Source organism: Entelurus aequoreus, linkage group LG10, assembly GCF_033978785.1.
Source record: "Entelurus aequoreus isolate RoL-2023_Sb linkage group LG10, RoL_Eaeq_v1.1, whole genome shotgun sequence".
In the NCBI taxonomy this organism is placed as follows: Eukaryota; Metazoa; Chordata; class Actinopteri; order Syngnathiformes; family Syngnathidae; genus Entelurus; species Entelurus aequoreus.
In genome coordinates this window covers 55,374,421-55,401,046 of record NC_084740.1, presented here as the reverse complement: position 1 = coordinate 55,401,046, position 26,626 = coordinate 55,374,421, and the positions used below count along the sequence as shown (strand labels likewise).

The window sequence follows — 26,626 nt, the reverse complement described above, 5'->3', positions numbered from 1 at the left end:
ATGTGTAGCGAAGCCTGATTTATCTTTTATTTTTTTCCAAAGCTGTCCTCTGTGAAGTGGGCATATAAACAAGACTGGATCATCCAGCTATAGGTGGGTCAGAGTGGGTATTATGTCCTTAAAACCATTCATTTGAAAGTTCCAGGCTATATGTTAAGAAGTGTACCGAAGCCTGATTTTATTTAAGCATGTTTCTTCTTCAAAGCTCTGTGAAGTGTGCGTTTAAACAGGACTAGATCATCTAGCTAGAGGGTTTTATGTCCTTAAAACCATTTCTTGAAAAAATAAAAACAAAGTTCCAGACTATATATTAAGAAGTGTAGCAAAGCCTAACTGTATTTTAGTTTTTTTCTTCTTCAAAGCTGTCCTCTCTGAAGTGGGCGTTTAAACAGGACTGGACCATCTAGCTCGGATAAGATTAGAGGGGGTATTATAGCATTAAAACCATTTCCATTAAATGTTTTTTTCAGGTAATATATCAAGAAGTGTAGCGAAGCCTGAACTGTTTTCTTCTCTTAAAGCTTTCCTATGTGAGGTGGGCGTTTAAACAGGACTGGATCATCTAGCCAGAGGTGGATCGGATGGGTTATATGTTTTTAAAACCACGTTAATGAAAAAAAAGTTCCAGGCTAAATATTAAGAAGTGTAGCGAAGCCTAATTGTATTTTAGTTTTTTTCTTCTTCAAAGCTGTCCTCTCTGAAGTGGGCGTTTAAACAGGACTGGACCATCTAGCTCGGATAATATTTGAGGGGATATTATGGCATTAAAACCACGTCCATTCATTTTTTTTCTTCCAGGTAAGATATTAAGAAGTGTAGCGAAGCCTGAACTGTTTTCTTCTCTTAAAGCTTTCCTATGTGAGGTGGGCGTTTAAACAGGACTGGATCATCTAGCCAGAGGTGGATAGGAGGGGGTATATGTCTTTGAAATCATGTTAATGAAAAAAAAGTTCCAGGCTAAATATTAAGAAGTGTAGCGAAGCCTGATTTATTTTTTTTAATTTTTTTTCAAAGCTGTCTTCTGTGAAGTGGGCGTTTAAACAGGATGGGATCATCCAGCTAGATGCGGGTCAGAGTGGGTATTATGTCCATAAAACCATTTCCATTAAAAATAAAACGTTCCAGGCTATATATTAGGATGTGTAGCGAAGCCTGATTTATCTTTTATTTTTTTTCCAAAAATGTCCTCTCTGAAGTGGCCGTTTAAACAGGACTGGATCATCAAGCCAGAGGCGGCTCGGATGGGGTATTATGTCTTTAAAACCACGTTAATGAAAAAAAGTTCCAGACTAAATATTAAGAAGTGTAGCGAAGCCTGATTTTTTTTTTTTATTGTAAAGTTGTGGGTGTTCAAACAGGCCTGACTCATCTAGCCGTAGGGCGGATCAGACCTTACGCTCTGTTAATTTCAAGACATGTAGCGAGGCCTACACATTAGCATATCCCAAGGTCACTTCGGCATTACGGCGGACATTTGTGGTGAAAAGGGGCCAAGTGAGGGCCTTGCAGGCACTCTATTGATCTTGTTAGCGTGGAGGAGCTGAGTAACACCTCATCCATCCCAGCACATTCCCAAACATCTCATCACATGCATGGCCTCTTGATGACATCAGTCAAGTGTGAGCTCCGCACCGCCTCGCCAAACTCCAATCGGCCATTAACCGCCGTCGCATCCTTCACTACTATTGATTTATCTGCCCGGGCTGCGAGCGGCGCCGGCGCACACCGGGGAGCCATTATTCCGCGCAGGCAGGAGCGAAGACTCCCGTGCACCAACTTGTCGAACACAAACGCGGACTTCAGCCAACAAAAGAGTTTGCTGCAAATTCCAGGGGGTTCCAGTAAGTGTAGTCTGACTTTGTTCCTGGGCCTACCGGGAAAGACTGTCTTTGGGGTGCAGGATTCTAACCTCCGCTAAGCAAGCGGTCAGTGGAAAAGTCTTAGTCCGCTGGTAGGAAGACCACGACTCAGCGTTAAATTGCCTGCCGGAGATACGGAGGATGACTTTCACCTAAAACTCATAAATTATTTCACTTGCTTGGGAAAGAAAAGAACATTTCCTTACAGTAGGTCCCTAAAAACAACAGGGATCGTCAGTCATGGAGAGGATCTTTGACAAGTACTTCCAAAAAAACAGCAACACAACGCTGGCATATAAATCATCCTGGACTCGTGTTTCCTTTTTTGTTGATCCTCAAGAACAGCGTCATATGGAGGGTTTTTGAAAAGGGGTTTTTGCTGTGGGCCCTGAAAAACAGCAGAGTGCTCCGGTCATATAAAGCAGTGGTCCCCAACCACCGGTCCGGAGACCGGCGCCTGTCCGTGACGCATTAGCTACCGGGCCGCACAGAGACTTTAAATAATGTATTACCGACCGTATTTTCTCCTACTCAGAGATGGGTAGTAACACGCTACATTTACTCCGTTACATTTACTTGAGTAACTTTTGGAATACATTGTACTTCTAAGAGTAGTTTTAATGCAACATACTTTTACTTTTACTTCAGTATATTTATAGAGAAGAAACGCTACTTTTACTCCGCTCCGTTTATCTACATTCAGCTCGCTACTCGCTACTGATTTTTATCCATCTGTTAATGCACGCTTTGTTTGTTTTGGTTTGTCAGACAGACCTTCAAAGTAGGATCTGTCGCATGCCTGCGTTTCACCAATCAAATGCAGTCACTGGTGACGTTTGACTCCGTTTCACCAATCAAATGCAGTCACTGGTGACGTTTGACTCCGTTTCACCAATCAAATGCAGTCACTGGTGACGTTTGACTCCGTTTCACCAATCAAATGCAGTCACTGGTGACGTTTGACTCCGTTTCACCAATCAAATGCAGTCACTGGTGACGTTTGACTCCGTTTCACCAATCAAATACAGTCACCGGTGACGTTTGACTCCGTTTCACCAATCAAATGCAGTCACTGGTGACGTTTGACTCCGTTTCACCAATCAAATACAGTCACCGGTGACGTTTGACTCCGTTTCACCAATCAAATGCAGTCACTGGTGACGTTTGACTCCGTTTCACCAATCAAATGCAGTCACTGGTGACGTTTGGCTCCGTTTCACCAATCAAATGCAGTCACTGGTGACGTTTGACTCCGTTTCACCAATCAAATGCAGTCACTGGTGACGTTTGACTCCGTTTCACCAATCAAATGCAGTCACTGGTGACGTTTGACTCCGTTTCACCAATCAAATGCAGTCACTGGTGACGTTTGACTCCGTTTCACCAATCATATGCAGTCACTGGTGACGTTTGACTCCGTTTCACCAATCAAATGCAGTCACTGGTGACGTTTGACTCCGTTTCACCAATCAAATGCAGTCACTGGTGACGTTTGGCTCCGTTTCACCAATCAAATGCAGTCACTGGTGACGTTTGGCTCCGTTTCACCAATCAAATGCAGTCACCGGTGACGTTTGACTCCGTTTCACCAATCAAATGCAGTCACTGGTGACGTTTGACTCCGTTTCACCAATCAAATGCAGTCACTGGTGACGTTTGACTCCGTTTCACCAATCAAATGCAGTCACTGGTGACGTTTGACTCCGTTTCACCAATCAAATGCAGTCACTGGTGACGTTTGGCTCCGTTTCACCAATCAAATGCAGTCACTGGTGACGTTTGACTCCGTTTCACCAATCAAATGCAGTCACTGGTGACGTTTGGCTCCGTTTCACCAATCAAATGCAGTCACTGGTGACGTTTGACTCCGTTTCACCAATCAAATGCAGTCACTGGTGACGTTTGACTCCGTTTCACCAATCAAATGCAGTCACCGGTGACGTTTGACTCCGTTTCACCAATCAAATGCAGTCACCGGTGACGTTTGACTCCGTTTCACCAATCAAATGCAGTCACTGGTGACGTTTGGCTCCGTTTCACCAATCAAATGCAGTCACTGGTGACGTTTGGCTCCGTTTCACCAATCAAATGCAGTCACTGGTGACGTTTGACTCCGTTTCACCAATCAAATGCAGTCACTGGTGACGTTTGACTCCGTTTCACCAATCAAATGCAGTCACTGGTGACGTTTGACTCCGTTTCACCAATCAAATGCAGTCACTGGTGACGTTTGACTCCGTTTCACCAATCATATGCAGTCACTGGTGACGTTTGACTCCGTTTCACCAATCAAATGCAGTCACTGGTGACGTTTGACTCCGTTTCACCAATCAAATGCAGTCACTGGTGACGTTTGACTCCGTTTCACCAATCAAATGCAGTCACTGGTGACGTTTGACTCCGTTTCACCAATCAAATGCAGTCACCGGTGACGTTTGACTCCGTTTCACCAATCAAATGCAGTCACTGGTGACGTTTGACTCCGTTTCACCAATCAAATGCAGTCACCGGTGACGTTTGACTCCGTTTCACCAATCAAATGCAGTCACCGGTGACGTTTGACTCCGTTTCACCAATCAAATGCAGTCACCGGTGACGTTTGACTCCGTTTCACCAATCAAATACAGTCACCGGTGACGTTTGACTCCGTTTCACCAATCAAATGCAGTCACTGGTGACGTTTGACTCCGTTTCACCAATCAAATGCAGTCACTGGTGACGTTTGGCTCCGTTTCACCAATCAAATGCAGTCACTGGTGACGTTTGACTCCGTTTCACCAATCAAATGCAGTCACTGGTGACGTTTGACTCCGTTTCACCAATCAAATGCAGTCACTGGTGACGTTTGACTCCGTTTCACCAATCAAATGCAGTCACTGGTGACGTTTGACTCCGTTTCACCAATCAAATGCAGTCACTGGTGACGTCTGACTCCGTTTCACCAATCAAATGCAGTCACTGGTGACGTTTGACTCCGTTTCACCAATCAAATGCAGTCACTGGTGACGTTTGACTCCGTTTCACCAATCAAATGCAGTCACTGGTGACGTTTGACTCCGTTTCACCAATCAAATGCAGTCACTGGTGACGTTTGACTCCGTTTCACCAATCAAATACAGTCACTGGTGACGTTTGACTCCGTTTCACCAATCAAATGCAGTCACTGGTGACGTTTGACTCCGTTTCACCAATCAAATGCAGTCACTGGTGACGTTTGACTCCGTTTCACCAATCAAATGCAGTCACTGGTGACGTTTGACTCCGTTTCACCAATCAAATACAGTCACTGGTGACGTTTGACTCCGTTTCACCAATCAAATGCAGTCACTGGTGACGTTTGACTCCGTTTCACCAATCAAATGCAGTCAGGGGTGACGTTTGACTCCGTTTCACCAATCAAATGCAGTCACTGGTGACGTTTGACTCCGTTTCACCAATCAAATGCAGTCACTGTTGACGTTTGACTCCGTTTCACCAATCAAATGTAGTCACTGGTGACGTTTGACTCCGTTTCACCAATCAAATACAGTCACTGGTGACGTTTGACTCCGTTTCACCAATCAAATGCAGTCACTGGTGACACTTGACTCTGTTTCACCAATCAAATACAGTCACTGGTGACGTTTGACTCCGTTTCACCAATCAAATGCAGTCACTGGTGACGTTTGACTCCGTTTCACCAATCAAATGCAGTCACTGGTGACGTTTGACTCCGTTTCACCAATCAAATGTAGTCACTGGTGACGTTTGACTCTGTTTCACCAATCAAATACAGTCACTGGTGACGTTTGACTCCGTTTCACCAATCAAATGCAGTCACTGTTGACGTTTGACTCCGTTTCACCAATCAAATGCAGTCACTGGTGACGTTTGACTCCGTTTCACCAATCAAATGCAGTCACTGGTGACGTTTGACTCCGTTTCACCAATCAAATGCAGTCACTGGTGACGTTTGACTCCGTTTCACCAATCAAATGCAGTCACTGGTGACGTTTGGCTCTGTTTCACCAATCAAATGCAGTCACTGGTGACGTTTGACTCCGTTTCACCAATCAAATGCAGTCACTGGTGACACTTGACTCTGTTTCACCAATCAAATACAGTCACTGGTGACGTTTGACTCCGTTTCACCAATCAAATGCAGTCACTGGTGACGTTTGACTCCGTTTCACCAATCAAATACAGTCACTGTTGACGTTTGACTCCGTTTCACCAATCAAATGCAGTCACTGGTGACGTTTGACTCCGTTTCACCAATCAAATACAGTCACTGGTGACGTTTGACTCCGTTTCACCAATCAAATACGGTCACTGGTGACGTTTGACTCCGTTTCACCAATCAAATACGGTCACTGGTGACGTTTGACTCCGTTTCACCAATCAAATACGGTCACTGGTGACGTTTGACTCCGTTTCACCAATCAAATACAGTCACTGGTGACGTTTGACTCCGTTTCCCCAATCAAATGCAGTCACTGGTGACGTTTGACTCCGTTTCACCAATCAAATGCAGTCACTGGTGACGTTTGACTCCGTTTCACCAATCAAATGCAGTCACTGGTGACGTTTGACTCCGTTTCACCAATCAAATGCAGTCACTGGTGACGTCTGACTCCGTTTCACCAATCAAATGCAGTCACTGGTGACGTTTGACTCCGTTTCACCAATCAAATGCAGTCACTGGTGACGTTTGACTCCGTTTCACCAATCAAATGCAGTCACTGGTGACGTTTGACTCCGTTTCACCAATCAAATGCAGTCACTGGTGACGTTTGACTCCGTTTCACCAATCAAATACAGTCACTGGTGACGTTTGACTCCGTTTCACCAATCAAATGCAGTCACTGGTGACGTTTGACTCCGTTTCACCAATCAAATGCAGTCACTGGTGACGTTTGACTCCGTTTCACCAATCAAATGCAGTCACTGGTGACGTTTGACTCCGTTTCACCAATCAAATACAGTCACTGGTGACGTTTGACTCCGTTTCACCAATCAAATGCAGTCACTGGTGACGTTTGACTCCGTTTCACCAATCAAATGCAGTCAGGGGTGACGTTTGACTCCGTTTCACCAATCAAATGCAGTCACTGGTGACGTTTGACTCCGTTTCACCAATCAAATGCAGTCACTGTTGACGTTTGACTCCGTTTCACCAATCAAATGTAGTCACTGGTGACGTTTGACTCCGTTTCACCAATCAAATACAGTCACTGGTGACGTTTGACTCCGTTTCACCAATCAAATGCAGTCACTGGTGACACTTGACTCTGTTTCACCAATCAAATACAGTCACTGGTGACGTTTGACTCCGTTTCACCAATCAAATGCAGTCACTGGTGACACTTGACTCTGTTTCACCAATCAAATACAGTCACTGGTGACGTTTGACTCCGTTTCACCAATCAAATGCAGTCACTGTTGACGTTTGACTCCGTTTCACCAATCAAATGTAGTCACTGGTGACGTTTGACTCCGTTTCACCAATCAAATGCAGTCACTGGTGACGTTTGACTCCGTTTCACCAATCAAATGCAGTCACTGGTGACGTTTGACTCCGTTTCACCAATCAAATGCAGTCACTGGTGACGTTTGGCTCTGTTTCACCAATCAAATGCAGTCACTGGTGACGTTTGACTCCGTTTCACCAATCAAATGCAGTCACTGGTGACACTTGACTCTGTTTCACCAATCAAATACAGTCACTGGTGACGTTTGACTCCGTTTCACCAATCAAATGCAGTCACTGGTGACGTTTGACTCCGTTTCACCAATCAAATACAGTCACTGTTGACGTTTGACTCCGTTTCACCAATCAAATGCAGTCACTGGTGACGTTTGACTCCGTTTCACCAATCAAATACAGTCACTGGTGACGTTTGACTCCGTTTCACCAATCAAATACGGTCACTGGTGACGTTTGACTCCGTTTCACCAATCAAATACGGTCACTGGTGACGTTTGACTCCGTTTCACCAATCAAATACGGTCACTGGTGACGTTTGACTCCGTTTCACCAATCAAATACGGTCACTGGTGACGTTTGACTCCGTTTCACCAATCAAATACAGTCACTGGTGACGTTTGACTCCGTTTCACCAATCAAATACGGTCACTGGTGACGTTTGACTCCGTTTCACCAATCAAATGCAGTCACTGGTGACGTTTGACTCCGTTTCACTAATCAAATGCAGTCACTGGTGACGTTTGACTCCGTTTCACCAATCAAATGCAGTCACTGGTGACGTTTGACTCCGTTTCACTAATCAAATACAGTCACTGGTGACGTTTGACTCCGTTTCACCAATCAAACAGAGCCAGGCGGTCACGTGATTAACTACACATGAAGTTTCAGCGGCAAACAACAACAAGCTTAAGCTTACATGAACTCAACGTCAAATTTGAGGAAGCACATGGCGGTAAGTATCGTTAGTAGATATTTTGGCTGTCACCGTAGGCTGATGCTAGCTTCCCTGCTATGAATCTGACCCTATGGTGCTGTTAAGTTATTGTGGCTCAATTTGCCTTAATTTATTTATGTTAATGTATTATTATTTAATATATATTATTGTTTTAGTTGCTTAAGAGATATTCCTGGCTCTGAATTTGCTCATTGCTATTTTTATGTTTTTGTGCATTATTTGTTGCCGTCATCATTAAACGAACAGGTTACTCATCAGTTGCTCAGTACTTGAGTAGTTTTTTCACAACATACTTTTTACTTTTACTCAAGTAAATATTTGGGTGACTACTCCTTACTTTCACATGAGTAATACATCTCTAAAGTAACAGTACTTTTACTTGAGTACAATTTCTGGCTACTCTACCCACCTCTGCTCCTGCTTAACTTTGGCCAGTCCTACACTGCAAAAAGTCAGTGTTCAAAAACAAGACGATTTCTTGTTTTAAGGTCAAAGATCCTCTACTGTACAGAAGATCTGCGGTTTTTGAGGCTAAAATGCAAGTAACAGATCCTAAATACATGCCAGGAGTGCCTTGCTGTTTTGAGGCATCGACAATAATAATCCTCTGTGACAAGAGTTCTGCATCAGGTTCTTAAGGACTTGTTGGTTTCTACGGCGGTTCGCCAATTTGCTGTTCTCTGCCAAAGACCGCCAACCATAAAAATCCTACTCATAAAAATCCTTTGAGGCAGGAATTTGTTGGGCTTGTTTTAGTTTGTTTTGCATCAGGTTCTTAAGAAGCTGTTGTTTTTAGGTATATATTCCAAAATAGTCAAATATCCTCTACCTAGTAGTGTACCGTGAGATATTGTTTGGTGTGCCGTGGGAGATGATGTAATTGCACCTAATTGGGTTACAAATATTTTTTGCAAACCAGTAATTGTAATCTGCAAATGTGCCGTTGTTGAGTGTCGGTGCTGTCTAGAGCTCGGCAGAGTAACCGTGTAATACTCTTCCATATCAGTAGGTGGCAGCAGGTAGCTAATTGCTTTGTAGATGACGACGACGGTTTGCAGGTAAAAAGGTGTCTAATGCTTAAACCAAAAATAAACGAAAGCGAGTGCCGCTGAGAAAAGGCATTGAAGCTTAGGGATGGCTATGCAGAACTAAAACTGAACTGGCTGCAAAGTAAACAAAAACAGAATGCTGGATGACAGCAAAGACTTACAGCGCGTGGAGCAGACGGCGTCCACAAAGTACATGACATGACAATCAACAACAAAATAGGAGCGCAAGACAAGAACTAAAACACTACACACAGGAAAACAGCAAAAAAAAACAAATAAGTCAGGGCGTGATGTTACACCTACTTTGAGACAAGAGCTACACTGCAAAAAGTCAGTGTTCAAAAACAAGAAAAAATAATAAAATAAGGGGTATTTTACTTGAACTAAGCAAATTGATCTGCCAATAGAACAAGTAAATTCAGCTTGTCAAGACTTTCCAAAACAAGTAAAATTAGCTAACCTCAATGAACCCCGAAATAGCTTAAAATAAGAATATTCTCACTAATAACAAGTGCACTTTTCTTGGTAGAAAAATCAAATATGAGAACTTTTTTTCTCTCAATATGTTGAAAAATGTTCTTAAATGAAGTAAATGCTAGTGCCATTATCTTGACATAATGATAAGCGCTCGGCATTACATTTCTTGAAACCAGCAAACTTATACTAAAAACTAATTTATTGTTCTTAATGGAAAGACAACAAGGCAAGCGCTTGTTACTCTCGGGGTCTCCTCTCGGGGGCGGTATAGCTCGGTTGGTAGAGTGGCCGTGCCAGCAACTTGAGGGTTGCAGGTTCGATTCCCGCTTCCGCCATCCAAGTCACTGCCGTTGTGTCCTTGGGCAAGACACTTTACCCACCTGCTCCCAGTGCCACCCACACTGGTTTAAATGTAACTTAGATATTGGGTTTCACAATGTAAAGCGCTTTGAGTCACTTGAGAAAAAGCGCTATATAAATGTAATTCACTTCACTTCCTAGCCGCTCAGGCAAGTCATATTGTCTAAAAATGCATTTTTCCATGGATAACATGACATCATCGCGCCAAATGCGTGCTCTTTCAGTCAATTAGTGCGCAAGGAATATATATATACACATACATATATACACATACATATATACACACACACATATATATATATATACATACATACATACAAATTTGGCCCGTGGGCCAGAGTTTGACACCCATGTCGTAGAGGATCTTTGACGACTGCAGTGATTGTGTCTCACACCGTAGAGGATCTTTGACGACTGCAGTGGTTGTGTCACATCCGTAGAGGATCTTTGACGACTGCAGTGATTGTGTCACACACCGTAAAGGATCTTTGACGACTGCAGTGATTGTGTCACATACCGTAGAGGATCTTTGACTAATGCAGTGATTGTGTCAAACACACCGTAGAGGATCTTTGACGACTGCAGTGACTGTGTCACACACCGTAGAGGATCTTTGACGACTGCAGTGACTGTGTCACACACCGTAGAGGATCTTTGACGACTGCAGTGATTGTGTCACATACCGTAGAGGATCTTTGACGACTGCAGTGATTGTGTCACATACCGTAGAGGATCTTTGACGACTGCAGTGATTGTGTCACATACCGTAGAGGATCTTTGATGACTGCAGAGGATCTTTGACGACTGCAGTGATTGTGTCACACACCGTAGAGTGTCTTTGACGACTGCAGTGACTGTGTCACATATTGTAGAGGATCTTTGACGACTGCAGTGATTGTGTCACACACCGTAGAGGATCTTTGACGACTGCAGTGATTGTGTCACATACCGTAGAGGAACTTTGACGACTGCAGTGATTGTGTCACATACCGTAGAGGATCTTTGACGACTGCAGTGTATGTGTCACATACCGTAGAGGATCTTTGACGACTGCAGTGATTGTGTCACATACCGTAGAGGATCTTTGACGACTGCAGTGATTGTGTCACATACTGTAGAGGATCTTTGACGACTGCAGTGATTGTGTCACACACCGTAGAGGATCTTTGACGACTGCAGTGATTGTGTCACATACAGTAGAGGATCTTTGACGACTGCATGGATTGTGTCACATACCGTAGAGGATCTTTGACGACAGCAGTGATTGTGTCACATACCGTAGAGGATCTTTGACGACTGCATGGATTGTGTCACATACCGTAGAGGATCTTTGACGACTGCAGTAATTGTGTCACACACCGTAGAGGATCTTTGACGACTGCAGTGGTTGTGTCACATACCGTAGAGGATCTTTGATGACTGCAGTGACTGTCACATACCGTAGAGGATCTTTGACGACTGCAGTGATTGTGTCACACACCGTAGAGGATCTTTGACGACTGCAGTGATTGTGTCACATACCGTAGAGGAACTTTGACGACTGCAGTGATTGTGTCACATACCGTAGAGGATCTTTGACGACTGCAGTGTATGTGTCACATACCGTAGAGGATCTTTGACGACTGCAGTGATTGTGTCACATACCGTAGAGGATCTTTGACGACTGCATGGATTGTGTCACATACCGTAGAGGATCTTTGACGACAGCAGTGATTGTGTCACATACCGTAGAGGATCTTTGACGACTGCATGGATTGTGTCACATACCGTAGAGGATCTTTGACGACTGCAGTAATTGTGTCACACACCGTAGAGGATCTTTGACGACTGCAGTGGTTGTGTCACATACCGTAGAGGATCTTTGATGACTGCAGTGACTGTCACATACCGTAGAGGATCTTTGACGACTGCAGTGATTGTGTCACACACCGTAGAGGATCTTTGACGACTGCAGTGATTGTGTCACACACCGTAGAGGAACTTTGACGACTGCAGTGATTGTGTCACATACTGTAGAGGAACTTTGACGACTGCAGTGATTGTGTCACATACCGTAGAGGATCTTTGACGACTGCAGTGTATGTGTCACATACCGTAGAGGATCTTTGACGACTGCAGTGATTGTGTCACATACCGTAGAGGATCTTTGACGACTGCAGTGATTGTGTCACATACTGTAGAGGATCTTTGACGACTGCAGTGATTGTGTCACACACCGTAGAGGATCTTTGACGACTGCAGTGATTGTGTCACATACAGTAGAGGATCTTTGACGACTGCATGGATTGTGTCACATACCGTGGAGGATCTTTGACGACAGCAGTGATTGTGTCACATACTGTAGAGGATCTTTGACGACTGCAGTGATTGTGTCACATACCGTAGAGGATCTTTGACGACTGCAGTAATTGTGTCACACACCGTAGAGGATCTTTGACGACTGCAGTGGTTGTGTCACATACCGTAGAGGATCTTTGATGACTGCAGTGACTGTCACATACCGTAGAGGATCTTTGACGACTGCAGTGATTGTGTCACACACCGTAGAGGATCTTTGACGACTGCAGTGACTGTGTCACACACCGTAGAGGATCTTTGACGACTGCAGTGATTGTGTCACATACCGTAGAGCAGGGGTCACCAACGCGGTGCCCGCGGGCACCAGGTCGCCCGTAAGGACCAGATGAGTCGCCCGCGGGCCTGTTCTTAAAAAAAAAAAAAAAAAAAAATTTTTTTTTTTTAAATTAAATCTACATAGAAAAAACACAAGATACACTTTCAATCAGTGCATCAACCCAAACAACCTCCCCCATGCACACTCATCCACACCCACTCACACAAAAGGGGTTATTTCTTTCTGCTACCAATATTCTGGTTCCCACAACATAGACAACACATCTGCAAGGGACACAGTCCCTGAAGCACACATGATTGTATAGGCTGCTGGTCCACTAACATTCTTATTAATTACTATTTTTTATGTAATTATTTTTATATTGTTTTACTTTCTTTTTTATCCAAGAAAATGTTTTTTATTTATTTATCTTTTTTTATTTTATTTTTTAAAAAGGGCCTTATCTTCAACAGACCAGGTTGTCAATGAAATTAGATTTGTTTAAAGGGTTTTTTAAACCAGGCCCAGTCCAGATAATGTCCAAGTCGGACTCAGCAACACACACCTTCATTCATGTACACAGAAAAAAATTAGGGAACACAACAGATTGCATATAATTTATAAACAAAATTTCATTTTCAAAATAAGCATTTATGTACAGTCCAGATTATGTCCAGGTCACTCAAATTAGGGAACACAACAACAGATATCATATAATCTATAAACATAATTATACTTTCAAAATAAGCCTTTGAGGACTTCTCATCTTTTCTTTAATGTTTTTTGGCATCATTATCGTTTTCAACCATGTAACTTTCTAAAATTAGAAAATACTGAATAAATGTTTTAAAGAAAGTAATACTAAGTGAATATCTGTTTTTGGCCTTAAAAATAAACATTTTACAGAGTACTATAATTCAATTGACTAAATCATGATTGTCAATGAACTCTCCTAAAATAACAGAAACCACATTAAGCTTCATAAACAAACCAATCCTTAAACCCATTTTTTCAACTTCCACCCAAAACAAAGACACAATATGACAATACCAAAACAAATGCAGGGTGGATTCAGGCTCCTGACAACAAAATCGGCAATCATCTGACTCTGTCATATTCCATAATTTTAACATTTTCCCTGTGGGTAAGAAGTTATAAATAATTTTAATTTGAAAATAACGATTTTGCACATCGATAGTGGTTTTATAGATTAGTTTGAATATGGCATCCCATGGCAACGGGCAGTCAAAAAAGTCCTCCCATTTTCCATTTGTGTTGTATGAGGCAGCCTTCAAAGATTTCTTTATTAAATAAAAATTATATCTTTTTCTATTTATTTTAGTTCCTTTTTGCCAACTAGAATTTCTTATTAGAGGTTTACAAACTAATAATTTAGTAGTTCCATAATTATTTATTTGTTTCCATCTTTTCCCAATTACTCCAGTTAGTTGATAAAATGAAAAGCTTGAGCAAGCATCACCATACATAGCTCTAAATTCATCATACTTCATAATTTTACCATTCTCATTGATAATATCATTGACAAAAATGATTCCTCTTTCAAACATATTTTTCCAAAAGAAAGGCTTTCCATCTATTACAATATTAGAGTTCATCCATATTAACTGCTGCAAAATATCGTCTCTTTTTTCTGGCACATAAAATTGAAAACACCACTATGAGTGGATTGTTTCCTTTATGAACCCCGCCATGTTTCCCAGCAGACTCTCTGGGAGGGGATCACTTGTAAAAAAGGATACAATTTCTTTTGATACAGTACATATTTTTTGTCCAACAGGACATTTGTGTACCACTCAATGTTTAAATACATCTTTGGAACAATTGATGCTTTTAAAGACAGACACATAGCTTCAAGGTTGAGAAGTTTCAGGCCCCCATATTCATACTCTTTGTACAAAACCTTTCTTTTAATCTTTTCTGGTTTGCCGTTCCAGACAAAATCGAAGACCCTCCGCTCATAAATCTTGAAAAAGTTTTGTGATGGAGCTCGTAATGACAAAAACAAATAAATAAATTGAGGAATAATTAACGAGTTGGCAATAGACATTTTACCATACAAGGTTAGGGATTTCCCTTTCCATAATTGCATAATTTTGTCCAGCTTTCTTAGTCGATTATCATAATTTACTGAGCCTAGATCTTCCAGATTTTCTGGGACAACAACACCAAGTATGTTAACTGGTCCATCTGTCCACAAAACAGGCACTTTGCATTCCATTCGAAAGGACGTTCCCTTTAGATTTCCGATCCTTAACATTTTACATTTATCATAATTAAGCTTAAGGCCAGATTGCTGTGAAAATATGTCCAAAAGATTAAGAAGGTTCCGCAAACAATGAGGAAAAATCTTATCTTTGTGAATCAGCCTTTTCTGACATGAACTTCATCAAGAACAAACACAGAACACGCCTCACTGATGCACATCTGCAAGACTCACTCAGAGTTGCAGTGTCAAGTTACACACCAGAGTACAACACACTAGTTAACAGCATGCAATGCCAGGCTTCCCACTAACTGACAAAGAAACAGATAACAGATTTGGTGTCCAGTTCAAAGTGTGACATGATTTAAAAATTTGAGTGTTTACTTTTGTATTTTACATGAGTTATTATTTGTACAAACATGGTGCAAAGTAATTCATGATTTGTTAAAAAATGTTAGTGGCTAGCTAGTTAAAATGGGATATTGTGATTTCACAAGACTGTCTTAGAAGTGATCATTTGAAAATGTTCAATTTGAAAAATGTGCATTTAGAGAAAATATAAAAATAAAGTGTTGCATATTGATATTTATCTGTTTCTATATATATTTATTGTGAGAAATCATTAAGATGATCAGTGTTTCCACAAAGATAAATATAATTAATTATTAATAATAACAGAGTTAAAGGTAAATTGAGCAAATTGGCTACTTCTGGCAATTTATTTAAGTGTGTATCAAACTGGTAGCCCTTCGCATTAATCAGTACCCAAGAAGTAGCCCTTGGTTTCAAAAAGGTTGGTGACCACTGCCGTAGAGGATCTTTGACGACTGCAGTGACTGTGTCACATACCGTAGAGGATCTTTGACGACTGCAGTGATTGTGTCACATACCGTAGAGGATCTTTGACAACTGCAGTGATTGTGTCACATACTGTAGAGGATCTTTGGCGACTGCAGTGATTGTGTCACATACCGTAGAGGATCTTTGAGGACTGTTGTCACCCTGACTTCCTCCATTGAGGAGAAGACAGACCCGAGCACTGCTGTGAGAACTTGGACCCTCTCAGCTGGTTGCGTAGCTTCCAGTGGTTCTTGTGTGTTCACTGATTACAAACGACAGTTCTCTGGTGGGAAACTGGAGACTCCTTCAAACGTCTTCTCCCCCAGCGTCTTTTATGTGACAATTAATGACATTCCAAGCTTACAATGGCCTCTCATGGCGTGCACATGGCGGCTTTTATATTCCGTCCAAAGGAAAAAACAGGCGTCCTTATTAATTGGGGGGAATGCGTGCAGCAAAATAAATAGGATCAATAAAGCGTGGGAAGCATTTAATGCCTTTAGTTTGTAAGAGTGGAAAACATGCTGGCGGCAATGGAGGAAGAAGAAGAGCCCAGAAGCGCGACCGCAATCTAAATCCAAGCGCCCTTTGACCTCGCCTTGTCAAATACTCTCTCATGCAGTCCTTGGACGGGAGGACTGGCGTGAATATTTCCTCCCTGCGTGCACGAGGGCCGACAAACCACAGCGTGTCCGGCGCTCGGGAGTTGAAATAACAGCCACTTTGCACAGGAAGCCATCGCTCGCTGCGACGCTTCAGCGCTCAGACACAACTAAGTGGGCTTTTTACACACGCGGGGGTGTGGCGGGTTAACGGGAGGCCGAGCGCAGACCGGGAGTTGAATGAGCGGCGAGGTGACATCATGAGAAAGGCCTCCGCTGGCGGAAGAGAAAAGATGACCAAGCAGGAAAAAAGTGTCAATGTTACAGCTCTGCACTCTGCAGTGCCACACAAGCACCAGCAGATGGCACTGCTACTCATTCTTCTCTGACACCTTTTTCTAGATTTAATACCTGCTAGCTGGTATGTTCTAGTGCTTTCATGGTGAGTTCACTGACAGATATAAGTAAGAACTTTACACTCTACACGCCCCAAATGGGTCCCGTGACCGGAACTCTCTAATAACTCAAGTTCCTTGGGTGAATAATGTAAACTCACTACTCCCTGACCACCTGAGGGCACCACAGACTATGGATGTTTTAAAAAAGGCTAAAAAAACCTTCTTTTAAAAGGCTTCTTTTTTTTTTAATAAATGCATACTAGTTCTAGCTATGGCTGTTCTATTTTTTTTTTTTTTTGTCTTTTTATTTTTATTACACTGTAGCACTTTGAGGTTGATTACTCAATGTAAGGTGCTTTTTACAAATACAATCTATTATTATTATTATTATTAATATGTTTTAGTGCTTTCATGGTGAGTTTACTGACAGATATAAGTAAGAACTTTACACTACTTTATATTAAAAAATGGCAACAGTGGAGTATGAATGTCACATGAGAAGAAGATAGAGTTGAGTTGAGTTTGAGTTTATTTGGAACATGCATGCATACAACATGATGCATGACACGTGCACGCATACAACATGATACATCACACATGCACGCATACAACATGATACATCACGCGTGCACGCATACAACATGATACATCACACATGCATGCATACAACATGATACATCACACATGCATGCATACAACATGATACATCACACATGCACGCATACAACATGATACATCACGCGTGCACGCATACAACATGATACATCACACGTGCACGCATACAACATGATGCATCACACATGCACGGATACAACATGATACATCACACATGCACGCATACAACATGATACATCACACATGCATGCATACAACATGATACATCACACATGCACACATACAACATGATACATCACACATGCACGCATACAACATGATACATCACACATGCATGCATACAACTTGCTACATCACACATGCATGCATACAACATGATGCATCACACGTGCACACATACAACATGATACATCACACATGCATGCATACAACATGATACATCACACATGCATGCATACAACATGATACATCACACATGCGCGCATACAACATGATACATCACACGTGCACGCATACAACATGATACATCACACATGCATGCATACAACATGATACATCACACATGCATGCATACAACTTGATACATCACACATGCATGCATACAACATGATACATCACACATGCATGCATACAACTTGATACATCACACATGCATGCATACAACATGATGCATCACACATGCATGCATACAACATGATACATCACACATGCATGCATACAACATGATGCATCACACGTGCACACATACAACATGATACATCACACATGCATGCATACAACATGATACATCACACATGCATGCATACAACATGATGCATCACACGTGCATGCATACAACATGATACATCACACATGCATGCATACAACATGATAAGTCACACATGCATGCATACAACTTGATACATCACAATTTCCAGTTTCTCTATTCAACATGTTGGAAAAGGAGTAGGAAGAAGCAGAGCTTATTTAATCTAACCCCTTTTCCACTCCATAGCAATTAGTAGCACTTTGGTTCACTTCCTGTATTCCCAATATACTCCACAAGTAACAATAGAAAATAAATGAACACATCATTAGTGAAGTAAGTTGTATTTCATATGGTGAGATAAATAAGATTATCAATAAGTTTAAAATGTGTATAATGTTTTTTCTTCTTCGTAAACAACAGTTTCTTAAACTGGATCATATTAGTACACTTTACCTAATCCATTCATTCCACATACAGATACACTAAAAGGTGTTAAGTGTTGTACGTGCATACACATGTTTTAAGTTCTAAGGTTATATTTATCTTTTGTTGAGAAGAATTGTTGTACGTTCTTGGCTAGCAGGTTATATAGTTTGCTTTGTGCATCATTTTAAATGTTTGCAAATTCACTATATCGTTGAATTTCAATATTTTCTATTCAATAAATAAAGGGTTTGACTTTTCTCTATATCCAACATTATGTATTAGGTAGGTAGGTAGATAGGTCTTTATTGTATTTGCACAAGTACAACAACACTTTGTTTTCAGCACAAACCCGTTCAAGACGAGACAAACAAACAGTGTACAGGGTTACAGAACAGGACCGCTGATGGGTCGCCACAAGGCGCCCCATAAAAGATGGGGAAAAAGGTAAAACGCTGGGGAAGGATGAGTAAAAAAAATACAATCTAGACTGGGCTCCTAAGGGGGCCCAGTCTGGAGTGGGAAAAAAAACCTCCATAGCAAAGCACATGTAGATATTACAACGTACATCTCGAGATATCTAGCAACAGAGGGGAGGGAGTGGGGGGCCATGGTGGCAGGCTGCAGCTCTTCAGGCGCTGCCCATTCGTCCATCACCCCTATGGGATTTGCGTCAAGGGCGTTGAGTATGTGTGTGTGGCCTATATTTTGTGTGGATGCATGTGTGTGTGTGTAAGCCTCTCGCGTGTCTCTGTTCCGCGGCCTTGATGTTGTGCAGTCCAAAGTCAACAACAACAACAACAACAACAACAGGTGTGTGTCCATGAGAGACAAGAAGAGAGTTTGTTGTGTCCTTTGGGAGAGTCTCCAAGCCAGGGAAACAATCCAAGTTAGAATGTTTTGTATGCCAGTGAAAATAAAATTTGCTTTTCACTCTAAATTGTCTATGACCGGTCCTCAAATTCATCCTGCAGGGCAGACCGTCCGATGTGATCCAAAATCACAAGAGTGTCCACAGTTCTTCCCGCATCCTCCAATCATTTGTGGCAGCTTTGGGGTACTTTGAAGACTGCCAGCAACTTCCAATTTGTGGACAAACCAGAGCAAGGCTTACTTCAATCAGCAGATTTCCTGTTGTCATAATTCAGAATAGGTAGATATCTTCACGTCCTCCACTGAAAAGGGTCACCAGGCACTCCTTCTTCTCCCCAGAGCCCGTGGTGTGTCCAGCAACAACCGCTCCGTCACGACAAGCAGGTTCCCCCCAAACCCAAGATCTTGTCAATTTCGTTGAGGCCAGTTAAATAGTTACAATGTTTAGATTTGGAGAGAGGTGTAAAAAGAGGCGGGAATCGAACCTGGAACCCTCAAGTTGCTGGCAGGGTCTCTCTACCAACCGAGCTATAAGGGAGAGGGAAGGGGAGCGGACCGCCCTCGATGAGTGCCAGTGAGAAATGATTCTAACTATTTGACCAAGAACCTTATTCCTTTTGATCCATGCATCCATCCATTTTCTACCGCTTGTCCCATTCGGGGTGGCGGGGGGTGCTGGAGCCTATCTCAGCTGCATACGGGTGGAAGGCGGGGTACACCCTGGACAAGTCACCACCTCATCACAGGGCCAACACAGATAGACAGACAACATTCACACACTAGGGACCATTTAGTGTTGCCCATCAACCTATCCCCAGGTGCATGTCTTTGGAGGTGGGAGGGGCCTATCCCCAGGTGCATGTCTTTGGAGGTGGGAGGGGCCTATCCCCAGGTGCATGTCTTTGGAGGTGGGAGGGGCCTATCCCCAGGTGCATGCCTTTGGAGGTGGGAGGGGCCTATCCCCAGGTGCATGTCTTTGGAGGTGGGAGGGGCCTATCCCCAGGGGTATGTCTTTGGAGGTGAGAGGGGCCTATCCCCAGGGGTATGTCTTTGGAGGTGGGAGGGGCCTATCCCCAGGTGCATGTCTTTTGGAGGTGGGAGGGGCCTATCCCAAGGTGTATGTCTTTGGAGGTGAGAGGGGCCTATCCCCAGGTGTATGTCTTTGGAGGTGAGAGGGGCCTTTCCCCAGGTGCATGTCTTTGGAGGTGGGAGGGGCCTATCCCCAGGTGCATGTCTTTGGAGGTGGGAGGGGCCTAACCCCAGGTGCATGTCTTTGGAGGTGGGAGGGGCTTATCTCCAGGTGCATGTCTTTTGGAGGTGGGAGGGGCCTATCCCCAGGTGCATGTCTTTGGAGGTGGGAGGGGCCTATCCCCAGGTGCATGTCTTTGGCGGTGGGAGGGGCCTATCCCCAGGTGCATGTCTTTGGAGGTGGGAGGGGCCTATCCCCAGGTGCATGTCTTTGGAGGTGGGAGGGGCCTATCCCCAGGTGCATGTCTTTTGGAGGTGGGAGGGGCCTATCCCCAGGTGCATGTCTTTGGAGGTGAGAGGGGCCTTTCCCCAGGTGCATGTCTTTGGAGGAGAGGGGCCTAACCCCAGGTGCATGTCTTTGGAGGTGGGAGGGGCTTATCTCCAGGTGCATGTCTTTTGGAGGTGGGAGGGGCATATCCCCAGGTGCATGTCTTTTGGAGGTGGGAGGAAGCCAGAGTAGAACCCACGCAGTCACGGGGAGAACATGCAAACTCCACACAGAAAGATCCCAGGACTCCCTAGGACCTTCGTATTGTGAGGCACATGCACTAACCCCTGTGCCACCGTGCTGCCCTTCCTTGCCTATTCCTTTTGATATCAAACAAAAAAGGTGTTGGAATTCTTATCACTATTGATACTTTTGTTGATCTTATTCATTTTTGTTTGACTACTTTTGGATTGTTTTGTGTCATGTTTGTGTGTTCTGGATGTTGCTGGGCTGCAATTGTATTATTAGTGTGTATTATTTTGTTGGACTGATTAATAATAAAAAACAGAAGAAAACAGGTGTCCATGATAGCTGAGGTTAAAGGTCAAATCACTACATTTTCACCGCGGCTTAAGGTTGTGTTCTGGTCTGCATCAGAACAAGAACCCTATTGGCGTTGAGGGCGCCGTTTGATCAAAAGATGGCTGGAGGTGGCTGGGGTCAAAGGTCGTGTTGCTTTGTCAACCACAAGTCAGCCTCCAAGCACTTCAAGAACCTCCCTGACCTGATTGGAGATGTCAGCTTAGTGTGTGTGTGTGTGTGTGTGTGTGTGTGTGTGTGTAACAGATCCACCCTTTGTGACTGGGGAGGCCTCCGCGAGGGTTCACAACAAAGAGAAGCTGTGTTTGACAACCTGAGACTCCCAGCCAGGTAAGTCTGCTATCCTCTCAAGCCACGCCCCTCTGTCACATGACACTATAGACCTTCAACTTGAGACCACAAGGCCGTGGCTTGTCCTCCGATAAGCCCGAAAGGGAAAGCGATGATACAGTATTATCTGCTCACTCCTGCTCACATGCAGGATTCTCACGGGAATGAGGGCAAAAATACAGCCTCACCTATTCGATATTGCGCAACTCAGCGTGCATATTGTGCTTCCTCAGCATTGCAAGTAGCAAAGTCAAGTTTTAACATGTTTATGAAATGCACAACACTTCATCATCACACAGCATTGACTCAATATAACACAGGTGTCAAACTCAAGGCCCGCGGGCCAGATCTGGACATCCATGTAAATTTATAATCCAATAAAATACTTTATATTTTCTTTCTTACTAAAAAGGTATTAGTTTTTTTTTCTAGTTTGACAGGGGGAAAAAAAATAGTGTCCAATATTGCAACAAATAATATATTATCTAACTTTTTTGGTCAAAATCCAAATAAATACTTAAATATCTGCTTGACTTGTGATTTTTTTGAAGCAAGTTATCCATCAAATTGTACAATATAAAAATGACCAATAGATTTTACTGTAACATTTAAGGAGTTTTTATTTTTTATTTTTACAGTATATTACTGTAAGTTGAAAAAAAAAACGACCAATGTTTTTTTTTTTTTACAGTAAAATCCTGTTGACTGAGCTGTCAGTTTCTTTTTTTTTTTTTTTTTTACTGTTTGTTTGTTTTTTTACAGTCAAATCCTGTTGACTGAGTTGTCAGGTTTTTTTTTTTTACTGTTTGTTTTTTTTACAGTAAAATCCTGTTGACTGAGTTGTAATTTTTTTTTGTTTTTTTTTTACTGTTTTTTTTTTTTACAGTAAAATCCTGTTGACTGAGTTGTCAGGTTTTTTTGGTTTTTTTTTTACTGTTTTTTTTTTTTTTTACTGTTTTTTTTTACAGTAAAATCCTGTTGACTGAGTTGTCAGTTTTTTTTTGTTTTTTTTACTGTTTGTTTTTTACAGTAAAATCCTGTTGACTGAGTTGTCAGTTATTTTTTGTGTTTTTTTACTGTTTGTTTTTTTTACAGTAAAATCCTGTTGACTGAGTTGTCAGGTTCTTTTTTTTTTTTTTTTTTACTGTTTTTTTGTTTTTTTACAGTAAAATCCTGTTGACTGAGCTGTCAGTTTCTTTTTTTTTTTTTTTTTTACTGTTTGTTTGTTTTTTTACAGTCAAATCCTGTTGACTGAGTTGTCAGTTGTTTTTTTTTTTACTGTTTGTTTTTTTTACAGTAAAATCCTGTTGACTGAGTTGTAATTTTTTTTCGTTTTTTTTTTACTGTTTTTTTTTTACAGTAAAATCCTGTTGACTGAGTTGTCAGGTTTTTTTGGTTTTTTTTTTACTGTTTTTTTTTTTTTTTTACTGTTTTTTTTTACAGTAAAATCCTGTTGACTGAGTTGTCAGTTTTTTTTTGTTTTTTTTACTGTTTGTTTTTTACAGTAAAATCCTGTTGACTGAGTTGTCAGTTATTTTTTGTGTTTTTTTACTGTTTGTTTTTTTTACAGTAAAATCCTGTTGACTGAGTTGTCAGGTTCTTTTTCTTTTTTTTTTTTTTACTGTTTTTTTGTTTTTTTACATTAAAATCCTGTTGACTGAGCTGTCAGTTTCTTTTTTTTTTTTTTTTTTTACTGTTTGTTTGTTTTTTTACAGTCAAATCCTGTTGACTGAGTTGTCAGTTTTTTTTTTTTACTGTTTGTTTTTTTTACAGTAAAATCCTGTTGACTGAGTTGTAATTTTTTTTCATTTTTTTTTTACAGTTTTATTTTTTTTACAGTAAAATCCTGTTGACTGAGTTGTCAGGTTTTTTTGGTTTTTTTTTTTACTGTTTTTTTTTTTTTTTACTGTTTTTTTTTACAGTAAAGTCCTGTTGACTGAGTTGTCAGTTTTTTTTTGTTTTTTTTACTGTTTGTTTTTTACAGTAAAATCCTGTTGACTGAGTTGTCAGTTATTTTTTGTGTTTTTTTACTGTTTGTTTTTTTTTACAGTAAAATCCTGTTGACTGAGTTGTCAGGTTCTTTTTTTTTTTTTTTACTGTTTTTTTGTTTTTTTACAGTAAAATCCTGTTGACTGAGTTGTCAGTTTTTTTGGGGGTTTTTTTTACGTTTTTTTTTTTTTACAGTAAAATCCTGTTGACTGAGCTGTCAGGTTTTTTTTGTTTTTTTTTACAGTTTTTTTTTTTACAGTAAAATCCTGCTGGCTGAGTTGTTAGTTTTTTTTGTTTTTTTTTACTGTATGTTTTTTTTAACAGTAAAATCCTGTTGACTGAGCTGACAGTTTTTTTTTTATTTTTATTTTTTTTTTACTGTTTTTTGTTTTTTACAGTAAAATCCTGTTGACTGAGTTGTCAGTTTTTTTTTGTTTTTTTTACTGTTTGTTTTTTGTACAGTAAAATACTGTTGACTGAGCTGTCAGTTTTTTGTTTTTTACTGTAAAATCCACGGTTGATGATTTTATGGTACCACATTTTCCATACATCCATTTTCTACCGCTTGTCCCTTTTTAGGTGGCGGGGGGTGCTGGAGCCTATCTCAGCTGCATTCGGGCGTACACCCTGGACAAGTCGCCACCTCATCACATTTTATTATGGTAAAAACTGGCATATGAGTTGCCAAAATAAAATTAAACAGCGGTACTTCTATCTCTATGTATATGTTGTAAAAATAATTAAAAATATATTTTACAGTAAAAGTCTGGCAACTAAGCTGCCAGTTTTTTTCTGTAAAAAATTTTTTTTTTTTACTCTTTACGTAATTAAAAAAAAAAAATATTTAAATCCATCCACCCATCTTCTACCGCTTGTCCCTTTTGAATTCATAGGCAAATTCATTATTTACTGTTCCAAGCGGCCCTCTAATGGCAGCCATGAAAACAACTTTGACACCTCTGCAATACAAGATGCAAAAAGAAAACACTTCGGCCAAAATAAAGAACTGCTTGAGGAAGGAGTTCAATAAAAGCAAGACAAAATGCACACATACCTGAAAATGAAGTAAACATCACAAACTCCTTCTGTGCGACTCCTTGGACCGCTCAGCTTCCTGCACATAAAAAACATACTATTTAGGGACAGGACACAGGCTAATAGTGTGGTCATGTGACAATAAAGAGGACCGCTTTCAAACAAATCGTGTCACTCAAAAAACGATTGTAGCGCTCAAAGTAGCGGTTAAATCAACACAAAAACACTTGATATCTTCATAAAAGTAAACAATGTAGGGCAAGCATTACAAAAATGTATTTTGTTAGAAAAGGACACCAATTTGGACACAACTCACCTCAGTGAGGAGGAAGGGGAGGAGCTACAGCAGCTACAGGAAACTACGGAAGCCTGACAGGGGATGCAATGACAGGAAGGAGTCAAATTGAATAAACAAATATAAAGAACTCTTTGAGATAAAAGTCACACAAACACAATACTTACAGTACAGTTTGGACACACCTTCTCCTTCTGATGGTCCCAACCCCCTTTTTGATCAAGCAAGACATTCCACTCATCAACCCTGACAAGGCACACCTGTGAAGTGAAAAAGCATTTCAGGTGTATACCTCTTGAAGCTCCTGGAGAGAATGCCAAGAGTGTGCAAAGCAGTAATCAGAGCAAAGGGTGGCTATTTTGAAGAAACTAGAATATAAAACATGCTTTCAGTTATTTCTAGTGTTGTCCTGATACCAATAAATTATTTCGATACTTTTTGGTACTTTTCTAAATAAAGGGGACCACAAAAAATGTCATTATTGTCTTTATTTTAACAAAAAATCTTAAGGTACATGAAACATATGTTTATTATTGTAATTTAGTCCTTACATAAAATAGTGAACATACTAGACCAGGGGTCACCAACGCGGTGCCCGCGGGCACCAGGTAGCCCGTAAGGACCAGATGAGTAGCCCGCTGGCCTGTTCTAAAAATAGCTCAAATAGCAGCACTTACCAGTGAGCTGCCTCTATTTTTTAAATTGTATTTATTTACTAGCAAGCTGGTCTCGCTTTGCCCGACATTTTTAATTCTAAGAGAGACAAAACTCGAATAGAATTTGAAAATCCAAGAAAATATTTTAAAGACTTGGTCTTCACTTGTTGAAATAAATTCTTTAATTTTTTTACTTTGCTTCTTATAACTTTCAGAAAGACAATTTTAGAGAAAAAATACAACCTTAAAAATTATTTTAGGATTTTTAAACACATATACCTTTTTACCTTTTAAATTCCTTCCTCTTCTTTCCTGACAATTTAAATCAATGTTCAAGTATTTTTTTTATTTATTGTAAAGAATAATAAATACATTTTAATTTAATTCTTCAATTTCAGCTGTTTTTTCGACGAAGAATATTTGTGAAATATTTCTTCAAACTTATTATGATTAAAATTCCAAAAAATTATTCTGGCAAATCTAGAAAATCTGTAGAATCAAATTTAAATCTTATTTCAAATTATTTTGAATTTCTTTTAAAATTTTTGTTCTGGAAAATCTAGAAGAAATAATGATTTGTTAGAAATATAGCTTGGTCCAATTTGTTATATATTCTAACAAAGTGCAGATTGGATTTTAACCTATTTAAAACATGTCATCAAAATTCTAAAATTAATCTTAATCAGGAAAAATTACTAATGATGTTCCATAAATTATTTTTTTAATTTTTTCAAAAAGATTCGAATTAGCTAGTTTTTCTC

At 40.9% G+C, this 26,626-nt stretch overlaps 1 long non-coding RNA gene across 1 annotated transcript; it reads right to left on the bottom strand.

Moving 5' to 3' along the window:
• Positions 1–1,272: 1,272 nt before the first annotated feature.
• On the bottom strand, positions 1,273–25,412 carry LOC133658812 (uncharacterized). The gene is made up of 4 exons (XR_009827533.1): positions 25,377–25,412; positions 25,231–25,283; positions 24,934–24,993; positions 1,273–2,247 (listed from the first exon to the last, which is right to left on the bottom strand). It is a non-coding gene; the product is annotated as an uncharacterized LOC133658812 (long non-coding RNA).
• Positions 25,413–26,626: the final 1,214 nt, after the last annotated feature.